Raw genomic sequence first — 17,815 nt, forward strand, 5'->3', positions numbered from 1 at the left:
TACTCTTGCTATGATGTGAGACAACACTATCTGTATGGTGTGGCTCTACATCAGTACCAACTATGCTAGACTGTCTAGTAATGGGCAGGCTAGGAAGTTTCTTTCCTGAATCTTTTCCTAGGGGAGTCCCTGGATCAGATTGGGAACCATTAGCTACTTTTTCAACAGATGGGGCCCTTCTGGCCTTATTTTGTTCTCTAAGCATGTTAAGCAATAATTCCAAAGAAGGATTCTTCCCTACACTCAAACCTCTCTCTATGCAGAGACTCCTTGCTCCTTTCCAGCTAAGGTGATCATATACAAGTTTGGACAGATCAACAGTTTGGCCTGTGCCAGACATTTTTAGAGAGAGTTTAAGTGATAGAAAAAGAGAAAAAAGTTTTCAGCACTTTTAGAAAGACAGAAAAAAAAACTTTTTAAACTTTTAAGAACTTTTTAGAAAGTTTAGAGGTACTTTTCAGCACTTTAGAAAAGAGGTGAGAAAAGAAATGCAAAACTTTTTGGTTAGGTGTACATACACTGAACTTGTTTTGTATAGTTTTCTCTTATGAAAAGTACAATGACAAAAGTGGTAAGTAGTCTCAAAGCACTTATCCCACCGCTGCACAACCAATGTAGGAGGCTGGACTGGTTTGTAGTGAGTACCAAGGGGTACTTACACCTTGCACCAGGCCCAGTTATCCCTTACTAGTGTATAGGGTGTCTAGCAGCTTAGGCTGATAGATAATGGTAGCTTAGCAGAGCAGCTTAGGCTGAACTAGGAGACGAGTGAAGCTCCTACAGTACTACTAGTGTCATATGCACAATATCATAAGAAAACACAATACACAGATATACTAAAAATAAAGGTACTTTATTTTTATGACAATATGCCAAAAGTATCTCAGTGAGTACCCTCAGTATGAGGATAGCAAATATACACAAGATATATGTACACAATACCAAAATATGCAGTAATAGTATTAGAAAACAGTGCAAACAATGTATAGTTACAATAGGATGCAATGGAGACACATAGGGATAGGGGCAACACAAACCATATACTCCAAAAGTGGAATGCGAACCACGAATGGACCCCAAACCTATGTGACCTTGTAGAGGGTCGCTGGGACTATTAGAAAATAGTAAGGGTTAGAAAAATAGCCCACCCCAAGACCCTGAAAAGTGAGTGCAAAGTGCACTAAAGTTCCCCAAAGGACATAGAAGTCGTGATAGGGGAATTCTGCAGGAAAGACACAAATCAGCAATGCAACAACGATGGATTTCCAGTTGAGGGTACCTGTGGAACAAGGGGACCAAGTCCAAAAGTCACAAGCAAGTCGGAGATGGGCAGATGCCCAGGAAATGCCAGCTGTGGGTGCAAAGAAGCTGCTACTGGACAGTAGAAGCTGAAGATTCTGCAAGAACAACAAGGGCTAGGAACTTCCCCTTTGGAGGAAGGATCTCCCACGCCGTGGAGAGTCAGGCAGAAGTGTTTTCCTGAAGAAAGACCGCCAACAAGCCTTGCTAGCTGCCAATCATGCAGTTAGGGTTTTTGGATGCTGCTGTGGCCCAGGAGGGACCAGGATGTCGCCAATTGTGTTTGGAGACAGAGGGGGCGTCGCGCAAGACAAGGAGCCCTCTCATAAGCAGGCAGCACCCGCAGAAGTGCCGGAACAGGCACTATGAAGTGGAGTGAAACAGTGCTCACCCGAAGTCGCACAAAGGAGTCCCACGTCGCCGGAGTACAACTTAGGAGGTCGTGCAATGCAGGTTAAAGTGCCGTGGATCCAGGCTGGACTGTGCACAAAGGATTTCCGCCGGAAGTGCACGGAGGCCGGAGTAGCTGCAAAAGTCGCGGTTCCCAGCAATGCAGTCTGGCGTGGGGAGGCAAGGACTTACCTCCACCAAACTTGGACTGAAGAGTCACTGGACTGTAGGAGTCACTTGGACAGAGTTGCTGGATTCAAGGGACCTCGCTCGTTGTGCTGAGAGGAGACCCAGGGTACCCGTGATGCAGTTCTTTGGTGCCTATGGTTGCAGGGGGACGATTCCGTCGAAACACAGGAGATTTCTTCGGAACTTCTAGTGCAGAGAGGAGGCAGACTACCCCCACAGCATGCACCACCAGGAAAACAGTCGAGAAGGCGGCAGGATCAGCGTTACAGAGTTGCAGTAGTCGTCTTTGCTACTTTGTTGCAGTTTTGCAGGCTTCCAGCGCGGTCAGCAGTCGATTCCTTGGCAGAAGGTGAAGAGAGAGATGCAGAGGAACTCGGATGAGCTCTTGCATTCGTTATCTAAGGAAACTCCTCCCCAGCCTTCACACCATTTTCCAAAGGGAGAGGGTGTAACACCCTCTCTCAGAGGAAGTCCTTTGTTCTGCCATCCTGGGCCAAGCCTGACTGGACCCCAGGAGGGCAGAAACCTGTCTGAGGGGTTGGCAGCAGCAGCAGCTGCAGTGAAACCCCGGGAAAGGCAGTTTGGCAGTACCCAGGTCTGAGCTACAGACCTGTGGGATCATGGGATTGTGCCAACTATGCCAGGATGGCATAGAGGGGGCAATTCCATGATCATAGACATGTTACATGGCCATATTCGGAGTTACCATTGTGAAGCTACATATAGGTAGTGACCTATATGTAGTGCACGCGTGTAATGGTGTCCCCGCACTCACAAAGTCCGGGGAATTGGCCCTGAACAATGTGGGGGCACCTTGGCTAGTGCCAGGGTGCCCACACACTAAGTAACTTAGCACCTAACCTTTACCAGGTAAAGGTTAGACATATAGGTGACTTATAAGTTACTTAAGTGCAGTGTAAAATGGCTGTGAAATAACGTGGACGTTATTTCACTCAGGCTGCAGTGGCAGGCCTGTGTAAGAATTGTCAGAGCTCCCTATGGGTGGCAAAAGAAATGCTGCAGCCCATAAGGATCTCCTGGAACCCCAAATACCCTGGGTACCTCAGTACCATATACTAGGGAATTATAAGGGTGTTCCAGTATGCCAATGTAAATTGGTGAAATTGGTCACTAGCCTGTTAGTGACAATTTGTAAAGAGAGAGCATAACCACTGAGGTTCTGGTTAGCAGAGCCTCAGTGAGACAGTTAGCCATCACACAGGGAAAACATACCTTTAGGTCACAAACTTATGAGCACTGGGGTCCTGACTAGCAGGGTCCCAGTGACACATAACAAACATACTGAAAACATAGGGTTTTCACTATGAGCACTGGGCCCTGGCTAGCAGGATCCCAGTGAGACAGTGATAACACCCTGACATACACTCACAAACAGGCCAAAAGTGGGGGTAACAAGGCTAGAAAGAGGCTACTTTCTCACAGTTGCCCCCCTTGCTGTTCACCCCTGAAGCAAGGGTAAGTATGGAAGAGCTGCACCCACACCTCCGATCTCTAGCACGAACAAGAGGAAGAAGGACTGCCCTGTTGGACCACTGAGCTGCAGGTGGAACCTGCACTCTGAAGGACTGCACCAGCTGCACACTTGGGCTTTACCACTAAAAGGACTTTGCTTGGCTTCAACTGGTTCAAGAAGGAACTCCTTGCTTGCTTCAGATGAAAAATAGCTAACCAGAGCCCCCTTCATCAAATCTTGAAGAAACTGAACAGCTGACCACAGGCCAGTGATCATGTTGGTGTTTGAGCCATGTGCATTCTGGAAGTTCGACTCCTAGCCCTCAAGGAGAAACTCACAGCTTCTGGAACCTTGGGCTAAGCTGTGGACTCCTAAAGGACCTTCAAAGACCTGGAAGAACATCCAGAAGTTTGGAGAAGATTGGAGAACTTTTGGTAAAAAGCTCCATAAAGGGACGACCCGCTGTTAAGAGTTAAGCCAGCTTACGTCGATTGGGACCCGGCCTGACTTGCAGGTTCGTCCTCCTGAAAAGCTACGGGGCCCTAGAACAGGATTTTTCACCAGGGGCTCCTGTAAAGGCAATCCGATGACATCCACTCAAAGTCGGCTTGCTGTGGAATGTCATCCGAGGTCAGAGAGAAAAAGCTCCAAAAAAGTGACTAAGGCTCTCATTACAACCCTGGAGGTCAAAGACCGCCAGGATTGAAGTGGTGATCGTACAGCCAACAGGCCGGCAGTAAAATTCACCATATTTTGACTTCAGCGGTAATGCCGCGGTCACACAACCGGCACCGGCGGTTTTCCGCCATGGTTGTCCCAGCGGTTATAATCCACGCCCTGGGGATTATGACTCCCCTTCCCGCCAGCCTGTCCATGGCGGTAGAGACCACCATGGAAAGGCTGGCAGGAATGGGAGTTGCAAGGGCCCCTGGGAGACCCTGCACTGCCCATGCACTTAGCATTAGGAGCCGGCTGCAATGTTACGCCCCACATCCCCACTGGGCCCGCGGGGATGTCCAAATGCGGCCAGCGGGTTTCCGGCTGCATGGGCGGCCGTCTGGCGATGCAACCTTGGTGGTCGGACTCGTCTGACCGCCAAGGTTGTAATGAGGGCCTAAGTCTAAAGGTAAAAATTTTACTGTGGCTTCCTGCTCAGTGTGTCTGAGGAGAGCTCTACGGACATCGGATCAAGATTCAGCTTTGGCCCAAATGAAGATTTTCATCCCGAAAAATCATCTAAGCCAGAACGTAGAATTCTTCACTGAGGGATCCCATGACGTCTATCCGAAAAGGGCTCCAGGGAGGTTGGATTGGATTGGTGACTTCATCTCGCTGAAGAAAATCTTCAAGGAAAAGACTAAGGGGGTCATTACAACCCTGGCGGACGATGTTAAAGTGGCGGTAAGACCACCAACTGGGCGTCGGTAAAAAAATTGGAATTATGACCGTGGCAGAAACCGCCAACAAAGACAGCCACTTTAACACTCCGACCGCCACGGCGGTACAGACATACAGCTTGGCGGTCACCGCCAACAGACAGGCGGAAGACAAAGTACCGCCCACAGTATCACAACCTACCAATCTGCCACCTTTTCCGGGGCAGATTCACCGCGGATAAAAACACAGCGGAAACAGGAATTTCAAAGGGAAAACGATCACCTCTACACGCTCCACGAGGAACAACGACACCATGGAGCCGGAACTCCGTATTCTTCCTGCACGAGTCTTCCTGCTCCTATACAAGGATCATCAACGCCGGCGGCGAAGAAAACGGTGAGTACTGCACCTACGACATAGGGGAGGGGGAGGCAAAAGACAGGGACACACACACGCAACACCCCCATCCCAACCCCGACCCTCATCCACTACAACACACACACCAATGCATATCCAAACATTACAGTAACAATCCCCAACGCCCCCGGAAGAATGCAAAGACAAAAGGAAATGAGTGGAACCATTGTAATATATCAAAATACAGTAACCAAATATATACATATATATATATATACACATTAAACAAAATATACACCACGATTAGTAGTGCAGGTAATGTACCATTCATTGTCCGTGGACCACTGGGCCCAAAATGCATGGGCGAGGCCCACACTAGATACCTGATCAAAACGGAGAGAACATTGCTGGGGCATCAGATAGATATACAACAGGCACCTCAGGGGGAAGGGAAGGCGGGGCACCTCAGCCGGATGAGTGCACCACGCCAGATCCACGAGGGGGCTCCATGCCCATTGATGTACCCTGGGAAGTGCAAAGCCACAGTCTCTCAAGTCTCTACAGTGGGTGGTTTGCCCACTGTACCATCCTGGGGAGTGCAAAGCCACAGTCTCTCAAGTCTCTACAGTGGGTGGTTTGCCCACTGTACCATCCTGGGGAGTGCAAAGCCACAGTCTCTCAAGTGGATAACAGTCTCCACTGGTTCTGGAGGGGGACTGGTGCCCAGAGTGCTTCATCCTGTGAAGGACAGACAGAGTGGATGCATGTCTCCACTGGTTCTGGAGGGGGACTGGTGCCCAGAGTGCAGCACTCACCCTGTGACAGTTACAGTTGCGTCACTGCCCCTGCCGCTCATGGGCTAGCGGTACATGAGTTGCCGGTCTTTGCCCTGTTCAGCGGTGCTTGAGTTGGCAGTTTCTGACCTATTCAGCGGTGCTTGCCCTGTTCAGTGGTGCTTGCCATGGCTGTCTTTGCCCTGTTCAGCGGTGCTTGAGTTTGCAGTTTCTGACCTGTTCAGCGGTGCTTGCCCTGTTCAGCGGTGCTTGCCATGGCCGTCTTTGCCCTGTTCAGCGGTGCTTGCCCTTTTCAGCGGTGCTTGCCATGGCTGTCTTTGCCCTGTTCAGCGGTGCTTGAGTTTGCAGTTTCTGACCTGTTCAGCGGTGCATGCCCTGTTCAGCGATGCTTGCCATGGCGGTCTTTGCCCTGTTCAGCGGTGCTTGAGTTTGCAGTTTCTGACCTGTTAAGCGGTGCTTGCCCTATTCAGCAGAGCTTGTCATGGCAGTCCTTCATTGCCCAGCTGGGCTGGGGGTCCTTCATTGGGCAGCTGGGCTGTGGCTGCCGGGGCCCTCCTGGGCAGCGGGGCTGTGGCTGGCGGTGCCCTCCTGGGCACTGACTCTGGCGGTGGCCTCCTGGCCAGTGACGAACGGGCTGCCCTCCTGGGCACTGACTCTGGCGATGGCCTCCTGGCCAGTGACGATCGGACTGCCCTCCTGGGCACTGACTCTGGCGGTGGCCTCCTGGCCAGTGACGATTGGGTGGTTGTAGGAGGTGTACGTTTGGTGGCTTTGCATGAAGGTGCATGCGCTGGAGGCTGTCGTGAGGTGGATGGCTGTTGGGTGGGTGTGTGCCTGCGTTTGTGTATCTTGGGAGGGGGCGTCACAGACACACTGGGAGAGGACACAGGGGACGTGTAAATGGGAGTGGGGGTGGTGAGTGCACGTGAGCGGGGTGTGCTGGTGGGTGTGCTGGCGCGGCACGTAGTGGCTGTAGTGGTGGTGCATGCAGGTGAGAGTGTAGACAAGACTGGGAGGGAGGAGGGAGACGACGAGGAGGGGGACACAGTGAAGGCAGTGGATATTGCTGTGTCTGTATGTGTGTGCTGCTTGCGCGAGTGCCTGTGGGATGTGTGGTGCTTATGTTTGCCTGAGCTTCCCTTGTGTGTTGACGTGTGTGCATGCTGGTCTGATGGTGTGCTTAGGATAGGCTGGGGTACAGGGGATTGGGTCTGGGTAGAGGAAGTTGGAGGGGGGAGGCTAGACACCGGGACAATGGCTGCCATCAGTGCTGAGGCCAGAGATTGCAGGGTTCGATGAAGGGCAGCCTGACCAGAATGAATGCCCTCCAGGAATGCATTTGTGTGTTGCAATTCCCTTTCTACACCCTGGATGGCATTCAAAATGGTAGACTGCCCAACAGTGAGTGACCTAAGGAGGTCAATGGCCTCCTCACTGAGGGCAGCAGAGGTGACAGGGGCAGGGACTGAGGTGCCTCGGGCGAAGGTGATGCCCACCCTCCTGGCTGAGGCTGAGGGGCTGCTGGGAGGGCGGTGCTGGTGGGAGGGGTGGCTGCTGTACCTGTAGAAGTGGGGGGCACATATTTTGCCGCCACCATAAGGGAGCTCCCATCGGAGGAGGAGTCTGTGTCGCTGGTTGCAGATCCTGTGACCGCCATGAAGCTCCCCTCGCCCTCCGTCCCACTGGTGTATTCCGAGTCCGTGGTGTGGCCCTCCATGGCTATGTGGGATGCAGCTCCCTCGTGCTCCGGTGCCACTGTACCTCCGCCTAATGATGCTGATGCAAACAAGAACAGGGAGACCACAAAAAGGGGGGGGACGACTGAAGAAAGACAGGTTGAGTGCATGGCTTACCGCTACCATTGGCGGACAATACAGACACAGCAGCCCCCTGCACTACGCCGCGCTGTTGGGCTCTACAGATGCAATTCCTGGGATATGTCCTACATGGCTATGGTCGACGTCTGCACACATAGATGACACAGGGGCATGTATACCTGTACTTGGCACTCTACAGAGGTGGGGCGGGGTGCCACATGCCCTGCATTACGGAGGGGCCTAGTCTACGGAACTCGCCCTGGCCTAGGGAAACCCACAGCCCTCCTCCCCCACCCAGACACCTTCACTGCACGCAAAGTCCACAGAATGATGTTGTACTCACCCCCTTGTGTCTGCTGTGATGCCCTCAAGCGCCCATCCAACTCAGGGTAGGCCACCGCCAGGATCCGGAACATCAGGGGGATCATGGTTCGAAGGGCACCCCTCCCACGTTGGGAGGCCATCCCCAGCTGAGCCACCGCCATCTTCTTGCTCCATCGGCGAATGTCCTCCCATCTTTTCCGGCAGTGGGTGCTCCGTCTGTGGTGGACCCCCAGGGTCCGGACGTCCTTGGCGATGGCACGCCAAATATCCTTCTTCTGGTGGGCGCTGACCTACATGAAATGTACAGGGGAAGAAGAGAAGTCATTACCAACTGCACCGTCGAAGTGAGTGGCCCACATTCCTAGCCTTGCCATGTGGCACATGCATTCACAGTCCTTCATGCACGCAGAGCTGCCTTTCATTCTCACAACCACTCCTCTCCACACAGGCATAGCCCATACAACATGCGTACTGTGTACTTACCTGTTGGTCTGGAGAACCGTAGAGTAGTACTGGGGGAGGACCCCGTCCACGAGCTTCTCCAACTCCTCTGCAGTGAAGGCAGGGGCCCTTTCCCCAGACACACGAGCCATTGTCTCTTCCAGACCGAGGTCACAGCAGCACTTGCAGTGTAGGTCCTCTCCTGTTGAAAACCAGGTATCGAGTGATTGAACAGCTAGAAAATGGCGGTCACGTCCGCGGCGGTGCGTACCATCACCGCCGGCGTACATTGTCATTGGCTCCTGAGACCCATAGGGTCCAATGTTAACCAATGCAGCATTGCACCGCGGTCTTCGACCGCCTACCGCGACGGTGTAGAACGCCAGCGCAGTTATCTCACATCCCCTTGTCCCACTTTAGAGGTCAGGCAGGCGCCACTTCAGGGGCCCACATGGCCTGATTCACAACTGCGTCACACAGACCTAGGCCTTGTCGCACAACACAAATACAGGCCAGATTCTGTGTATGAATGGTGTTCTGTGTAGACTGTGGGTACATACCTCTGAGTTGTTTGACTCTGTGGTCGCTGTTGTCCTTCCTAGGCACCGTCCGCTGGGACATGTGAGGAGATGGCGGAATCCTCCGGTGTACTGACCGCTGGTGGACCTGTTGACAATGGAGGAGCGACATTTGATCATCACCTACAGGTTTGACCGTGCCACAATCCAGGAACTGTGTATCCAGTTAGAGCCAGACCTGATGTCAGCAATCCGCCATCCCACAGGGATCCCCCCTCAAGTGCAGGTGCTATCAGTGCTCCATTTTCTTGCAAGTGGGTCATTTCAAACAACAGTGGCCATGGCATCAGGGATGTCCCAGCCTATGTTTTCCAACGTGTTGTGCAGAGTGTTGTCTGCCCTTCTGAAATACATGCAGAGCTACATCGTTTTCCCTCAGGTGGAGGATTTGCCTACAGTTAAAGGTGACTTCTATGCCCTTGGACATATCCCCAACATCATAGGTGCCATTGATGGGACCCATGTAGCTCTGTTCCCCCCCCACAGGAGTGAACAGGTCTACAGGAACCGGAAGAGTTATCATTCCATGAATGTACAGATGGTATGTTTGGCAGACCAGTACATCTCCCAGGTAAATGCTATGTTCCCTGGCTCTGTGCATGATGCCTACATCCTGCGGAATAGCAACATCCCTTATGTGATGGGTCAACTCCAGGGATACCTGGTGTGGCTATTAGGGGACTCTGATTACCCCAACCTGTCATGGCTACTGACCCCAGTGAGGAATCCCAGGACCAGGGCAGAGGAATGCTACAATGAGGCCCATGGGCGGACTAGGAGGGTGATCGAACGCACCTTCGGCCTCCTGAAGGCGAGATTCAGGTGCCTCCATATGACAGGTGGTTCCCTATTCTACTCACCAAGGAAGGTGTGCCAGATCATCGTGGCCTGCTGTATGCTTCACAATTTGGCTTTGCGACGCCAGGTGCCTTTTCTGCAGGAGGATGGGTCAGATGACGATGTTGTGGCAGCTGTGGAGCCTGTGGACAGTGATGAGGAGGAAGCAGAGGAAGAAGACATTGATAACAGGGACTCAGTTATCCAGCAATATTTCCAGTGACACACAGGTGAGAACACATTCCTGCCTACTACAAGTACTTTCACACTTCTACCTCTATCCTGTCTGTCGATTTCAACCAGTATATGGTAACTGAGTTGTACATTTCCATTACGGTTTCACAGGTGTGGTTTCCAACTTGTGTTATCTGCTTAGATTCCTCATGGACTTGAGATGTGTGATATAGGTATGTTGACATTACTTTTGAAAACACATTTTGTCACTGTCATTGCAAATACACATTTTCGAAATCACAGACTGACTCCAGATTGTTTTGTGCTTCAAAGGTGTTTATTGCAGTGCTCAATATTGGAGGGGGTTGTAAAATGGTGAGGGGTGATGGTTGAGGAATGTCCATGGCAGAGTCCAGTCTATTAGTCTCACAGGTGCATTGCCCATATGGGCATAGGAAATGGAGCTGGGGCACTTCCAATATGGACAGGGTTACAAAGTGGGACAGTAGGATGACAATCAGGGTGGTCTCATTTCTAGGCGGGGGTCTTCGCATTGTGCTCTGTCTTGTTCCTGGATCTCAGGGACCGTTTGCGGTGGGGTACTGGTGTGGTGGTCCTGTGGCGGTGCCTCCTGTCCACTAGCGCCGGCGGAGGTGGTGGGCAGTTCTTCATCCATGCTAGTGTCAGGGGCCCCTTGGAGTGCCACAGTGTCCCTCCTGGTGTTAAGTATCTCCTTCAGCAGCCCTACGATGGTGCCCAGGGCGGTGCTGATGGTTCTGAGTTCCTCCTTGAGGCCCAAATACTGTTCCTCCTGCAGCCGCTGGGCCTCCTGAAACTTGGCCAGGACCGTTGTCATCGTCTCCTGGGAGTGGTGGTATGCTCCCATGATGGAGGAGAGGGCCTCTTGGAGAGTGGGTTCCCTAGGACTGTCCGTCCCCTGTCGCACAGCAGCCCTCCCAGTTCCCCTGTGTTCCTGGGCCTCCGTCCCCTGGACCGTGTGTCCACTACCACTGCCCCCAGGTCCCTGTTGTTGTTGGGATGGTGGGTTATCCTGGGTTCCCTGTAGTGGTGGACCCACAGCTGATTGACGTGTCCTGGGTACGGAGGTATGGGCCCCCTGGGTGGGTGCTCTGCTGGTGTTACCAGAGGGTGGAAGGTCTGTGGTGGCCTGTGACTGGGTGTGGGGAACCGACTGTCCCGAGGCCCACGATGGTCCGGGCTGGTCATCTGGATACAGATGGACAGAGCTGCTGTCATCACTGTGGGCCTCTTCTGTGGGTGGGGTGGAGATGTCTGGACCCTACTGTCTGGTGACGTTGGGTAGTGGTCCTGCAGGGGTGTAAAAGCATGATTATTGCATCTGTGTGTGTCATGGTGGGCAATGGGCGGGTGACCGTGTACCCCAGTGCTAGCACTCCTGTGTGGGGGCTTGTGTGATGATGGTTGAGGGGGGTGTTATGGGTATGTGCAGTGGGCATGCTTTTGTGATGGATGTCCATGCTTTGTTGTGTCATGCTGGGCTTGGTGTTTTGAATGGGTGGTTTGTGTTATTAGTACATATGTGAGGAGTTGGAGTGATAGGGGAGGGGGCGAGGGTGGGGGTCTGTGATAGCATGCAGGTAGGGTGGGGGATATGATAGTTAAGATTTGACTTACCAGAGTCCATTCCTCCATCGACTCCTGCGAGGCCCTCAGGATGCAGAATAGTCAAGACCTGCTCCTCCCATGTTGTTAGTTGTGGGGGAGGAGGTGGGGGTCCGCCGCCAGTCCTCTGTACCGCGATGTTGTGTCTTGGGACCACGGAACGCACCTTCCCCCGTAGGTCATTCCACCTCTTCCTGATGTCGTCCCTATTTCTTGGGTGCTGTCCCACTGCGTTGACCCTGTCGACTATTCTTCGCCATAGCTCCATCTTCCTTGCAATGGAGGTGTGCTGCACCTGTGTTCCAAATAGCTGTGGCTCTACCCGCACGATTTCTTCCACCATGACCCTGAGCTCCTCCTCTGAGAACCTGGGGTGTCTTTGCCGTGCCATGGGGTGGTGTAGGTGATGTGTGGGGTGGTGTATGTGGTGATAAGTGTGGTGATATGTAGTGGTGTGTGGTGTTTTGTGCGTGGAAGTAGTGTGGGTGATGGTGTTGAGTGCCTGTGGCTGCTAGTGTGTGGATGGTGGTGTCTCTCTCTGGCCTTCTTTCAGATTTTTTGGTCGTAGGGGTTTGTGGGTGATGTGGGTGTGTGTTTTATTTAGTATTGAGTGTGTGGGAGTGGTGTGTGTATGTGTATCAGGTGTGTGTTTTTCGAATTGTCCAATGTGGTGGTGTTTTGGAGATGTGGTTGTATTTTGAGCGCGGCGGTGTGTACCGCCAATGGAATACCGCGGTTGAAAGACCGCCGCGTGGATTCGTGGGTCGTGATAGCATGGCCGTATTTCTGTTGGTGTGACGGTGGAGGTTTTGTTTTCACCAGTTTATCACTGACCTTTGGTGTGGCGGACTTGTGTGGGTGTCTGAATTTTGTCGGATTTCGAGATGTGGGTCATAAAGCTGTGGCGGAATTCCGCTGCCCCAATGGTGTGTTGGCGGTCTTATGCACGGTGGTAAGCGGCTTTTCCTGCCAATGTTGTAATGACCCCCTAAGTCTGAAGGTAAAGTTTTGACAGAGGTCTCACACTTGCTGCAGCCAAGCAGGGCTCCATCGTGGATGGCCTTAAACTTTGACGTTGCCCAGGTCAAGGTGCGACCAGATACCCTGAGTGGCGCTTTTAGTTTCTATGCACATCCCTTATCCGATTTTATTCATTTTATTTTAAAATTTAAGATACAAATATTTCCTATTTTTATAAATTGGTTTTGGATTTTTAAACTGTTTCAAGTGTTTATTTTATTACTGTTTTGTGATACTTGAATGCTTGACACACTTTGGGGGTCATTATGAGTTTGGCAGTCTGTTGTAGTCAATGCTGGGGACGCCGAGGTAAGCGTATTATATTTACTTTTATTTAAAAATAAATCACCACAAAGAGCGCCGCAGTCGCGTCTGCTGGGCAGGTTCACCTCCCTCCAACCGTCGTCCTGCATCACTCGTGCCGGCCGACGTGACCACCCGCTTCTCGACGCAGTTAGGGTTCGGCACGCAGCACCGCACGCCGAACCTGGACATAACACAGTCCCAGGACCACCATTTTGGCGGTGGCAGTCATACTGCTGATGGCCTGGCTGTGAAGACTGCTAAAATATGACAATAGCCGTGTTCCCAACAGAATACAGCCAAACTACCACCAGTATGGTCAGGCAGCTGCGGACGGCAGTAGGCACCTTCAGACTGTCAGGGACCATGTTTCCGCTGGACACATTATGAGGCTGCACACTGCCAAGATTTACACAGCGGTCGCACCACCACGAAAAACCTGTCAGAAACCACCGCTATAAATGGAAACACTCACTTTCAAGAACACATACCTCCCCAGAGCTGTCATAGAACCAGAGCTGGAATCCCTCCCACTGCTCCTGCTCATACAACAATTCTGGAACCAGCAACAAAGACAACAACTGTAAGTAGGCACACCTACCGGACACTGGAGGAAAAAGCATTAGTACCCACGCACATACAACATACACAGCCGGGACTACTGGCGACGGCAACACACACATGTAACCAAATACCCTTACGAACACACACACACACACCCATGCTACACACATGCACACCCGTACTACACACATATGTGCCATACACACACCATCCTGCACAACCTGGCACCGGCACTGTCCAACATCACACAACCAATCAACCAACTCACACTGCCATACAACGAAGCATATGACACACTACACACAACATTTATGAAAAGGTCACCATCACATACACGTCCGCACACACAACAACCACACAAGGGCACACAAAATCACCATTACACATCTCTACTCAAACAATACATAATTCACATACATACATGCATGTAACAAACACAAATATATCCTACACACAGTACACAGCAATTACAGAGGGACAAATGGCATAGCCACACACACAACATGCAAGCCAAGCACAACAGCTAGCACAACCCTCACACACACACACATGTCACACACACACAAACCAAAGCCCACAAACACCAAACAGCCATGTAGAAAAAAAGGCAGGACAAGTATGTTACCATTGAACCCAACACCAGGTTGGTCCAGATTTATTCATAACGATAAATATTAAAATACATTTTGAACTATATATAATAATGTGGCCATTGCCCAGTCCAAAGCTCCAGGTGCTAAACACACTAATGGCACTTCACTGTGCCCTTACTTGATTCCTGTCTGCAAAATGACCTCCACAGGGTAGGGTCATCAAGGGGGCAGGCGGGCACCTCAGGGATGAGGCAAGGTAGAGGGGTGTTTGGGCTTGAGAGGGGGTCCTTGGGTTTGGGTCAGGGCTTGGGAGGGGGTCCTAGGCCTTGGGCATGAGAGGGACAGACTTCTTGGCAGGGGAAGGGCATGGGCATTACTGGGGGTCAGGGGAGGACTTGGAGGTGGAAGGGCTGGACTTGGGGAAATACACTGAGCACTTGGGGGTTTCACGGGGTGGGAGAGGGGTAGGGAACAGGGAAGACTCAGCAAGGAAATGTTTCTTAGACACATGGGGCTGTGATGGTAAAAGGGTTTGGGAGTGGAGGGAGAGGGAGTGATTGTTAGATGTGTCTTGGTGGATGTCTTGAGTGCAGGTGTGTGCATGGAATGCTTGTGGTGCTGGGTGTCTGTTGGGTGGGTGAGTGTGGCCATTTATGTGTCTTGGGAGGATGGGGGAGGAGGTACAGGGAGAGGCAGACGTGGATGGGTGACTGTTGGGGTGGTGTCTGCAGGTATGGTACATGTGCTGCATGTGAAGGTGTTTTTGGTTATATCGGTTCAGATGTGGTGACTGGGGTGGATGTCTGTGGCTCTGATATTGTGCTGTCTGTGGGTAAGATGGTACAGCTGACTGGATCCATGAATGATGGTGTGGTGGCTACAGGTGTGTTTGGTGTAGTGTCTGTGAAGGAGGGATGGCAGGGGAGACAGTGCTGGGAGTGGATGTTGTTGTATCTGCAGGTGGTGTTGCTTGTGTGCATGCTGGTGGTGGGTCTTGTGGTGCTTGTGTTTGTCATAGATACCCTTGTCTGTTGAGGTGGATGCATGCTTATGTGTATGTATGCTTTGGATGGGTATCAGGAAAGTGATTTAGGATTGGCTATAGGTAGTTGGAGGGGGACGTAAGACACAGGGTCACTGGTTGCTGTCAGAGTGGATACCAGAGGCTGAAAGGATTTCTATAGGCCAGTCATGGAACCGTGAATGCCCTTCAGAAATGCATTGCTCTGTTGGACTTGAGCTGCCAGTCCCTGGATGGCATTCACAATGGTTGACTGACCTACACAGATAGACCTCAGGAGTTCAATAATCTCCTCACTGAGGGCAGTAGGGCTAACTGGGGCAGGGGCAAGGGCAGAGGTGTCTGCGGTGAAGGAGACGCCCACCCTCCTGGGTGAGCAGCTATAGGTATAGGCAAATGGGTGGGGAGCAACTGTGAGGGAGGTAGTGATTCCGAAGAAGAGGTGGTAAATCCTGTCTCCCCGTGGAAAGTCCACTCGCCCTCCATCACACTGGGTCCCTCGCTCTCGCTGGTGCAGCCTCCTGGGTCCCCTGGGCTGTTGCTTCCCGACTCACCTGAGCCCCTTCGTCTTTAACAGAAAATACTGATGCACACAAAGAGAGGGAGGCCTGAGCCCCTTCGTCTTTAACAGAAAATGCTGATGCACAAAAAGAGAGAGAGAAGAAGGGAGGGTGAGTGAAACAGATAGAGGAGAAAAGGGTCAACATGTACCTCCCATAGACTTGGCAAACATGTTCATTTGTGACAATACATATCATGGCTAGGCAATGGTAACTGCCATTACACTTCATCTATATCATGTCTTTACATGTCACTTCTACCCACAGGTGTATGCCACCCCTCACACCTACATTAATATCTAAGTAGGACAGCACTACTAGAGTCAACCCATTGATGCCACCCAAAGCCCTTTTAGCTGGCACAGCATGGCCTGGATGCACTATCAATGGTATGCTTGGATACACAACTTAGCTCCCCATACCCCTTTCACACATAGGATGTGCAGCTGACTGAACACATCAGGCCTCTACAGTAACAACACATGAAAAGTCCATGTCCTCTGTGAATTGTCAAACACAGAAGTGAAGACAACTCCACTCACAGACCACACTGCACCTACCTGTCATATTACATGGCTGGCCACTCAGTACAGTGATGCCGTAACGAAGAACAACTCTGAATTAACCAATACGAGTCAGAAACCCAAACAGTTCACATCTGATGTGTACCATGTGAATCTGTGGTATAGCCATGTGATCAGTCACACCCTATCACAGAGCCAGTGCAGCTGACACCCAACACATATAACATACTCAGCACACTGTTAGGTACACCAATAATGGGTCATGTACCACTTATAACACAACTATGCACATCCACTGAGTGCAGTGTCACAAGAGAAGTTCCACTGGAACACACATGTAACATCAGGGACCACTTCCAATGCCAGCACTCATGCAGGTATACCAGTTGGACTTCGCACCATGAAAACTCCAGCCTCACACACACCATTCAACATAAGGCAAAACCTGTCACAGAAACCAGACAACATACATCTCAGAGGGCTATGATTAGCATTCATTAGGAACACATGGACCAACACCTGGCTGTACACCATTTACACACCCCACTACAACATAAGTCAGCCTGAGGAGACCGAATCCAAATTGTGAATCATATCAACATACAATGTGACACATAAACACAAACCACTCACTTCCTGCCACTATCTGTTGCCCAAGCTGAGCTGTAATAGTCACAGGTCATCAGATGTGCCCACAAATTCCCATCTTGACATGATGTAGGCAGTTACTCAGCATTGCAGCTTGGGAATTGCTAGGGCTTTGTCAAACATGCCATGTACACACCATGGTGACAAATTGGGGCTCACCCAGGGCACTTACCACCTCTATTACCATCCCATAGGTTTGAGGGCCACATTCCCCCAAATACAGCTCCCAGGAATGCATGATCTGTGCAGTTAAGCCACATATACTCTACATATTGCAGTATACTAGTTTGGATACCTAAACATACCCTACAGTCAGCAGAATACTCATATATGCCTATTCAGCTATCAGGCCTATACTCCTGTCCCATGAGGGCCTTTCTGTGGTGAAGCTGTATTGGCAGCCCAACAACCTGTCAATACCAGATACAGTGCATGATCTACCTAGTCTAGTGATAAAAGGAGAGTCACACAGCAGCATTTACTGATTGACCACAAAGCAGTGGCCTGACATCTCAGAGCCAATAATGCAGATAGATAGAGCTGGTCATACACAATGCTTAGGGTGATCCAAACATTAACATCCTTTGCCTGGCCAGGATGGAGTCAGACATGTGCCTATGTCTTCAGTCCATATCCACATTACAGAAATGGAGAGGAATGGAAATGTGAGATGTACATCCACTGACAATACAACTTGGCAACACATCTACTAAAGATACTCTGCCAGGTTGCCAAATACCCATTGCCAATTGAAGATGAACATGTAGAATAAGCAACAATGTCAAATTGGCTTCAGTTAGGCACCAAATCCCATTTAAGGCCAGCGACGTTCCAGGATACAGTCAGTACTCACCCCCTTGTGGCTGCTGTGCTGCCCTCAAACGCCA

The sequence above is a fragment of the Pleurodeles waltl genome, chromosome 6, assembly GCF_031143425.1.
Source record: "Pleurodeles waltl isolate 20211129_DDA chromosome 6, aPleWal1.hap1.20221129, whole genome shotgun sequence".
Taxonomy (NCBI): domain Eukaryota; kingdom Metazoa; phylum Chordata; class Amphibia; order Caudata; family Salamandridae; genus Pleurodeles; species Pleurodeles waltl.